Below are 8936 nucleotides of genomic sequence, written 5' to 3' on the forward strand. Positions count from 1 at the left end.
CAGGATAATGAACCAAAACTCAGCCAAAGGAACCAGTGAATGGTCGCGAAAAAAACAAAAAAAATATTGCACTGTTCTTAAATGGTTCTTTGTGAGCACCTATGTTGCACTCCAGTTTACTTGTAATACTTTAATAATCGATTCAAGCATTTGTAATCTTTCTCCCCCCTGCAGTGCTCTCTTGTCTGTCCCACTCAACCACTTGTCCTTCGCTTGACTCTCGTTAGATATGACCTTTCTACTCTGGCCAAGATTTGTTGTCCAGATATATGCCAAGCAAAAGCCATTACGCAGAAAAAGGTGAAGCCAACTAATTAACCTTGACCGCTGAATTATAAATTTGCCGTACAAGCTTGGAACCCAAAGACACAAACACTTGCCCGTGGGAGAGATCCAACGCTGTTTCCTGCCCTACTCTTACCCCCTCACTCTTCTCTGTCACTGACACGAACAGCTTCTTTTCCATCAGAGGCCTCAGAAGTGGACCACTTCCTGTTGCGACGAAACATCTGTTTATGTTAGCAGTGTCAAAGATTGTCCACCGAGGCGTGGGAACCCAGGGCAGTGCGTGGGGGACCCCACTCCTTCAGAGAGAAGGACAAGTGCAGTGAAAGGCTGAATCTTGGGAGGAGGCACGTACCACACACACTCTGCAAACACACACACTCAGGCTCCTCCCCCACAGGCACGCAGCCATCACTGCACTCAGTGTTTGTTTATCATATCATTTCATCCAAAAATCCTGCCACCTTTGGGAATTCATCCTGCCGGAAATGTTTTTTTCATACGCAGCCACTCTACTCCAACAGTTAACAATTTCAAGGAATTCCGTAACCAGTAAGTTGTCCCACTGACTAATGTGAGGGTATGGACGTTAGATAATTGTTGTTTTGTTGTTGTTGTTTCGTTTTAATTATTATTTACATCATCAGGTAGAAGTATTTGTGTCTGCCGGTGTGTGGATGATTAACAAAATGAGACTTCTATGCCGTTGGTGGCCTAATCCTGACATTCCCTTTTGGCTTTCTTGACTGCCTTCAAATAAAGAAGCCGTATCCCAGTTCTCAGAGGCCACCAGGGACCAAACATAGAGAGACTTCCCATCTTGAAAGAAATGACCTGACAAAGACTACAAAGACCATTGGTCCCTGAAGGCTGCCGCAGCACAGACAGTCGGCCTCTGTGTGCTGCCTGATGACATTTGCTGCTATTGTACTCTCTTTGTCACTGTGTAGTATGCCTTCTGGAGTTGTGTTTGCCACGTCTTTGAAGTAATTTGCCCATGTTCGATTACTTCATCATGGGTGAAAATGTGCTTACAACGAAGTTAGCTCATGCCTCCTCCCGAATGAACTACTTTTCTTGAGTTGTGTGAACATGTTATGATGCAAGTCCTCCTCTTCCTCAGAGGGAAATCTTTTCAAAGATAAAACCAAGTATTTCATAACATGTAACCTTCTGCAATGTAAACAGCTCGAGACGCTCGTTACGACCTCACTGAGCATCACAAAGGCACTTCATTAATCTGGTGAGGGAATCTGTTTTGTCATCACAACAAAGAACAATAAACAAGAGGAGTAGAAGAAAGAGGAGAGGAGTGTTTTTTTGTCTCAATATGCACACTTGTTGCAGCCAAAGTACTGTTTTAATTCAAAGTACATGTCAAGTACAATCAAAATCCCCCAGTGTGTTCTTGGCTGCCTCTTTTATCAAGGATACATTCTCAGGAGACTTGACTTGACGTGGCAACGTATCCCAGAATGCATTTCACATCAACAAGCACAGGTAATAAAAGAGGAGAAAGGAGTAAAACAGAAAGTTATAACTTTACCGAATGTAGTTTAAAGATGTTTTCATGCCCAAATATAATTCTTCTGACTTCAAATGATTTATTTAGTTATCAAGGTAGAACCTATTTGAAAAAGTTAGGTACAAGGTAATGCTTATAAACACTAGAAAAGGAGCCCATGGCTCATTTTGAGTTAAATCAATGACGTTCTGTTTATTTTCTATGACGGAGTATTAGGGCCAAATTAAAACAAAAGAAAATTGGAAATTATGAGAATAAAGTCATAATGGTGCGAGAATAAAGTCGTAATAGAATAAAGTCGTAATATTATGAGAATAAAGTCGTAATATTACGAGAATAAAGTCGTAATATTGCGAGAATAAAGTCGTAATATTACGAGAATAAAGTCGTAATATTATGAGAATAAAGTCGTAACATTACAAGAATAAAGTGGTAATTTATGAGAATAAAGTAGTAATTTATGAGAATAAAGTCGTAATATTACGAGAATAAAGTGTTAATTTATGAGAACTCTAACAGGAAGAGCATCTTCTCCCTGTGTTAAAATGAGGAATATTGAGCATCTTGTGAAGTTATATTTATATATTTATAATATATTTAATATTACGACTTTATTCTCGTAATATTACGACTTTATTCTCAAAATATTACGACTTTATTCTCGTAATATTACGACTTTATTCTCGTAATATTACGACTTTATTCTCACAACATTATGACTTTATTCTGGTAATTTTACGACTTTATTCTCATATTATTATGACTTTATTCTCGTAATTTCCATTTTTTTTTTTTTGTCTTAGTTTGGCCCTAATACTCCGTCGTAGAATATTGAGCATCTTGTTGTCTTATATTTATATATTATATTATAAATTACAACTTTATTCTCGTAATATTACGACTTTATTCTCGTAATATTACGACTTTATTCTCATATTATTATGACTTTATTCTGGTAATTCTACGACTTTATTCTCATATTATTATGACTTTATTTTCGTAATTTCCATTTTTTTTTGTCTTAGTTTGGCCCTAATACTCCGTCGTAATTTTCAGCTCAATGAAACTGTAAATGTTTTTGAGATGTGTTAGCCTGCTCGCTGAGACTTGGGTAGTTCAGACTTGCCAAGTATGACTCGGGAGAGTGTAGCCGACTGCAGAAGACAGCAGGATGCAGTTGAGTCTTTGTGCGAATGAAACTCCAGAGACCGGACTTGACGACATGCAGACTTCAGAATAGGACCAGTACTTTGGCTGCAGTTTAATGAGAGTTCACGAGTACACAAGTACAGACAAGTACAGATATTGAGAAATGGCCAAGATGAAACAGAAGGAGAAGCTGAAAGGAAAGGAGCAGAAGTAGATTATGAAAGATGAAGAGATGACAAGAAAGCAAAAGCAGTAAGATTACAACAATGAAAGCAAACAACAGTACAACTATCTGCTGAAGTAGTGTGATGCTGCCCTAAGATGTACAGATCCCTCTGATGGATGATACAACTCCAAACTCTGAGAACAAGGCCCTACATAGAGGGGCTGATCATCACTCACACACATGTATATGTTTGCTATGTCCTTCTCTGTATGTGTTGGATACTTCAGGTTTTCACCTCACCAAGATGCACTTGTAAACAGCAGTGAGAGGTTGTGGTCTTTGAACCTGTGCACGTGCACAAACAGAAATTTTTATCCGTTTATCATTAATTTACCCCTACAACCACATGTTGTTCTTACTGACACCAGCATAATAGAGAAAGAAAGAAAGAAAGAAAGAAAGAAAGAAAGAAAGAAAGAAAGAAAGAAAGAAAGAAAGAAAGAAAGAAAGAAAGAAAGAAAGAAAGAAAGAAAGAAAGAAAGAAAGAAAGAAAGAAAGAAAGAAAGAAAGAAAGAAAGAAAGACGGACCTCTCTAGCAGTTCATTTTTAAAAAGAGTATTTCCGCTGTTTTATATTTAAATGGGAGACATTTCTGCATCGTGTGATTTATTTGATTCTTGGCAGCTATCGTATATTAAATTAGATCTAAAGCCCATGGAGAAGGCTTCCAATATTACACGATCTCGGCAGAGAGAGACAGCTATCGCTCCTTCCCTGATATCGCCAACCTTATTACATTAAAACTCAGCTATTTTTAGCAACCCACTCTTATATTTTTATTTTTTACTACATTTACCGCATTCAGCAAATTCAATTTAGGCCCCTGTCACATACTGTACACACACACACACACACACACACACATGCATGCACGCACACCTATTGACCTGCCGTCTATCAGACAAATATGGGACAAACACATGAGCGATATGAATACAGTCTGGTATCCGTCGCTTTATTGTAAATAACAAAGAAAAAAAACTTTTCTAAATCAAATCCACCAGAGCCAAATTCAAGGTGTCATGGAGCCACGTTTATTAACTGTAACCTTCATGGTGTTAACCTGGAAAATATAATTGAAAAAGATATCAAATAAAAGCACCTCAGAAACATATGCAAGCAAAAAAATATTGCTTTTGTAAAAAAGATTTATTTTCAGTATTAGGGCCTGGCCCGTGCAAACTCATACCACTTTATTAATATAACTTTACCTTTTACCTAAAAATATGTCTTCAAAATCTCAATATATTGAGTCCATGGTCATTTTCCCTCCACTTTTGTAAATGTGTCGGTGCTGCGTACCGGCCCACTTAAAGCACTGCTGGGAACGAATACACAAGTGAAGACAGGCTGAAAGCCTCACTGGAAATAACCTTCGTCACAGAATACTCTTATATCGGCTTTCTTCATTTATGGAGTTGCAGTATTATAAAATGCAGACTTTGACTGCAGAACAGGCATCAAAGTGAGTCTTGCTGCTCCACCTCTGTGCTGTCATTTACAGTACGTTGTCTTTAAAGCAGAACAGAGAGACGTTACTCACTTTTAGCTCAATGAGTCCCTAAATAGGCACGGACGTGATATCGCTTTTACAGTGCTCTCCAGGATTACTCTTGTTTGGTCTCTTACATCGTCACAGTCTCATTTCCTCTTCGATCTCTATTTTGTTCAGTCTCTTAATCGCCTCTGCCATGATGTCCACTGAAGCTCTGTCAGGAAAATTCATCGTTATTTATCACTGAAATAGTCTCTTACACAGTTGAGAGAACTAGGATGGAGGCCCAATGTTACTTTTGGGGGTTTTGCTGGTTGTTACACAACACTTCCCAAAAGTAAGCAAATAGTCTTTCAAATGAAATTAAGATAGATATTTCATGTGAACAAAAACAGTTTGTGTTGCCTTAAAGCCAGACAGTTGCCATCCAGCTGGCATGATGCTGGCTTGTCAAATCATGTTCCCAGACTGCCACCAGTATAATCTCATCCTGTGGGGAAACACTGGCTCCAGCCTGCCTTTAACTGCTAATGGCCCACTGTGATGACTCTGATAGTGGGGGTATTTTCTACAGCTGCCATCGTTTCACCAGGGTCTCCCCACAGCCCCAGTGTGGTAGACAGATCAGCCCCGTTGCCTCTGTGTCTGTCAAGCCAGTTGGGGATCTTCACCAGTGTCAGATATAGTCAGCCGACAGAGGCTTACTGCAAAATTTAAAAATGTTGGAATCTGGGGACCCATGTGGCTCACCTGGTTGAGTAAATGCTGCATGTACTGAAATCACAGTTGTCCTACAGGCAACCCTGGTTTGAGTGTTAACTGAGGATTTTCTCGCGTGCCACCCCCCGCCCCCCGTCTGTTGCAATTTCCTGTGTTCACCAAATGTCAATAAAGACCTCTGGGGCCAGAAAATCTTAAAAAAAAAGAATTTCACTACATTCATACGTATTGTGTCTGCAACAGACAACAAATTCTGATCATCTAATGAGCTCCACTGCTTTGCAAAACTTAACCAACAATTAATGACCAGAACCCCCCCCCCCCTTCCCCCCAGATGAAACCAAAGACTGCATTTAAAACCTGGATGCAGCCTTGATGTGTTAGAAATTAAGTAACGGTTTCGTGCTTTGTTTGTGGTTTTTTGTTGCAGATTTCCAGTGCTTGACGTGTGTTTCCGTGTGTTCCTGCTTCCTGGATTGGCAGTGGATGTCGTCACCCCCCCAAAAAAAAAAAAAAATCACTGGGTTTGTATGTGTATATTTATGTATGTGTACGCATATGTATGCGTATATATATGTATATATATTAAATATAGTAATAATGCACATATATATACTTTTGGTTTCTACCATCATGGTATCAATCATTAATATGTGTGCAGACAAGGAAAAAAAAAAAAAAAAGAAATTAAGTAACTTTAAAGGTGCATTAAAGCCGACTTCGTGCTAGATGAATCTGGTCAGAGGCTGCCGTTCGCCAGGCAACACTCAGTTCTTATGTGTGATAAACTCAAAGATGCATCGAAAATGCTTGTCAACTAAAAAAAAAAAAAAAAAAAAAAAAACAAGTGACAAAAAAGTACAAAAGATGGAACTGTAGGATGTGCTAGATGAGCCACTGCCAGATACAGTGGGTTGGGTGGGACCACGGGACACACCCAAGATGTTATTAATAGAGAAGCAATGCATGTCACCACCGGCATTCACAGTGGGACCCACTGACAAGACAACGGGGATGCCATTGGCGTTGCCATTGGCAACCACCGCAGACGGAAGAAGTTCCATTGGACAAGACAGTCTCTTCAATAGTGATGACAGTGCCACCAGTGGACATAGCGAAAGTGTCAGCTGAGATGGCGTCTGTGCATATATCTTGGGTGGCAACACACCACATAACATCGGAGACGGAAGCAGTATTACTGGAGCGAGACTCGGGTTAGACGGTAGAAAAGGTTGAGACAGCTTCTTTGGTCGGCACACTACCACTGAATATAAGCAGAGGGAAAATAGTAGATGCACATTGAACTGTTGAGTAACTTCATCTGAGCATTATATTTTGGGCTTGTACAATGAATGTATTATGAGTTGGATTTGTGATTTGTATTTTGTGTAAAAAATATTGTGTATAAATTTGAATCAGTTTTGGCAAAATAGTGTGAATACAAAAACAAACACAGAGCCAGCATTATTTTGAGTTTCTTTCTGCTGTAGATGCATGTAGTTAAAAAAAAATTATTTACCACAAAAAAAGGAAAATGCTTGCCAACACCTCATCAAGTCATCACAGACAACTAAATGTCTAAAGCCAACGGACAACTCCTCATTCAAGCTACACCCAATGAAAGAGCAAGGCATAGAGTTACATCACCATGAGGGAGGGCAACCCAAAAGCAAATCTACAAGCAAAAAGAGACACTGTTTGCTTGTCTTCCAAACACATTATTACGCAGGCTGCCCCATTCATTGCCACTGGACCTTTTTTTTTTAAAGATTTTGTGACTAGTGGCCTTTATTTTGAAAGTAACTAGAAGGGACACGGGTAGAGAGAGAGGAGCAAAGACCAAGCACTAACCAACTTATTTCTGCATTGAGGCTCATAAAGAACTAGGTTTGACCGATGGAGGCCACCTGCAAAAGCAGCTCACATATTAAAATGTCCAACTTCAGAGCAGAAATAATCACATTTACAGCCTAGCTCAAAAAAATATTTCGGTCTCAATGGTTTGATATCACAACCATGACAACTCTGAGGGGTGTGATTTTTGTACCACACCAGGAGAGCTTATGTCAAGCAGCACATTTCTTTGCAATATGATTGATTGGCAGTCGGCTCAGCCGATTCACTAGCCATTGTCACTTCCTCACCAGGAATCGTAATGCTACAGCGCTTCTCGAAACAACCACCCATTTGTATTAACTCAGTGTTGGCTAAACGCAACAGTTAAAACTTTGATTTTGCTGTCAAGTCGAGATGTTAAATGGTAGGCTACATCCCGCTGGAAACAGCTGGAAACAGCGGGATGTAGATGCGGGAATGCAGATATTTCAGTGAGGTTGATGTTAACGTTGATTGACATGCGATGGGCCTTTACCTGTCAGCAACATGGCTGCGCCGTGTACGAAGAAAATCGGCTTTAGAAACTGATGGTTCACGTGACCGGATGCTTCGTCTATTGTTATATACAGTCTATGGGGAAGACACGCAATAAAGTCTGGATTTGAACCTGTGCCGCCTGCACAAGGGCTATAATCTCTCCATACAGTACGCCGGCTCAACCCATTGAGCTATCTGGCATTCCCCAATGGACCATTTTCAAGTGATCAACTCCAATTTTATGTGCAGTTATGCTTCATCTACCATGTTTATTTTGCTGAGAAAACATGGTTTGGAGTCCAGTTTGTGACCAAGTCGCTGTCTGATCGTGTAGTGAAGCCTCTGTCACCCAACAGTCGCGTGATGAGAACAGCTTAAAAACTGAAATATTATTAAATAAAAGCCACCAGTCAGACTGATTTCTACAAAACATAATTTTTCATAGCCTCATATTGATTTTCAGTCAAAACCGGCTGCTGCTGTCACTGCTGCTGCTGTCACTTCCCAAAAACATATCCAACCTGCTCTCGCGAGCTGCAGGACTCAGTAACCAGCTGGTGCCCAATATGGAGCCGCACATTTTTAAATAAATGTCCTGCTCTGTCACCCATTCCTGCTGCGGTGATCATGATCATTAATGTTATTCATTTCTTTCACGTTGACCTCAATATCATCAATCACTTGATGTTAGATCCTGTAGAAATCTATTTAGTAGAGTGTTTCCACATTTCTGTTATATAACTGAATCCTGCCTTAGATACCTGCCAGCAGTTTCTTGATTTCCTTGAGATTACAGTTTCCTACCGCCATTCCTCAATGAGTGCTCTTATGGATCATGGTTCTCTTGTGTGTCAGTGACACATTGCACAAAGACTTGACTTATGGCACTTTTACACTAGTACCTACTCTTTTCCACTAGGGGTGGAGGCGGGTGGAGGCGTGCTGAGTTGATACTTTTTCTATCTATTCTGCCGAGGTTCTAATGGCGCTTTTACACTAGTACCTACTGTAGTACCGACTCGACTCGCCTCGCCCCGGTTTTGCGCTTCTCCACTAGGGGTAGAGGCGTGCCGAGTAGATACTTTTTATCTATTCTGCCGAGGTTCTAAGCTGAGCCGGCCTGCATCTGACATCATCACACTACACGCCACCGATTGGTCAGG

Source organism: Cololabis saira, chromosome 5 (assembly GCF_033807715.1).
Source record: "Cololabis saira isolate AMF1-May2022 chromosome 5, fColSai1.1, whole genome shotgun sequence".
In the NCBI taxonomy this organism is placed as follows: Eukaryota; Metazoa; Chordata; class Actinopteri; order Beloniformes; family Belonidae; genus Cololabis; species Cololabis saira.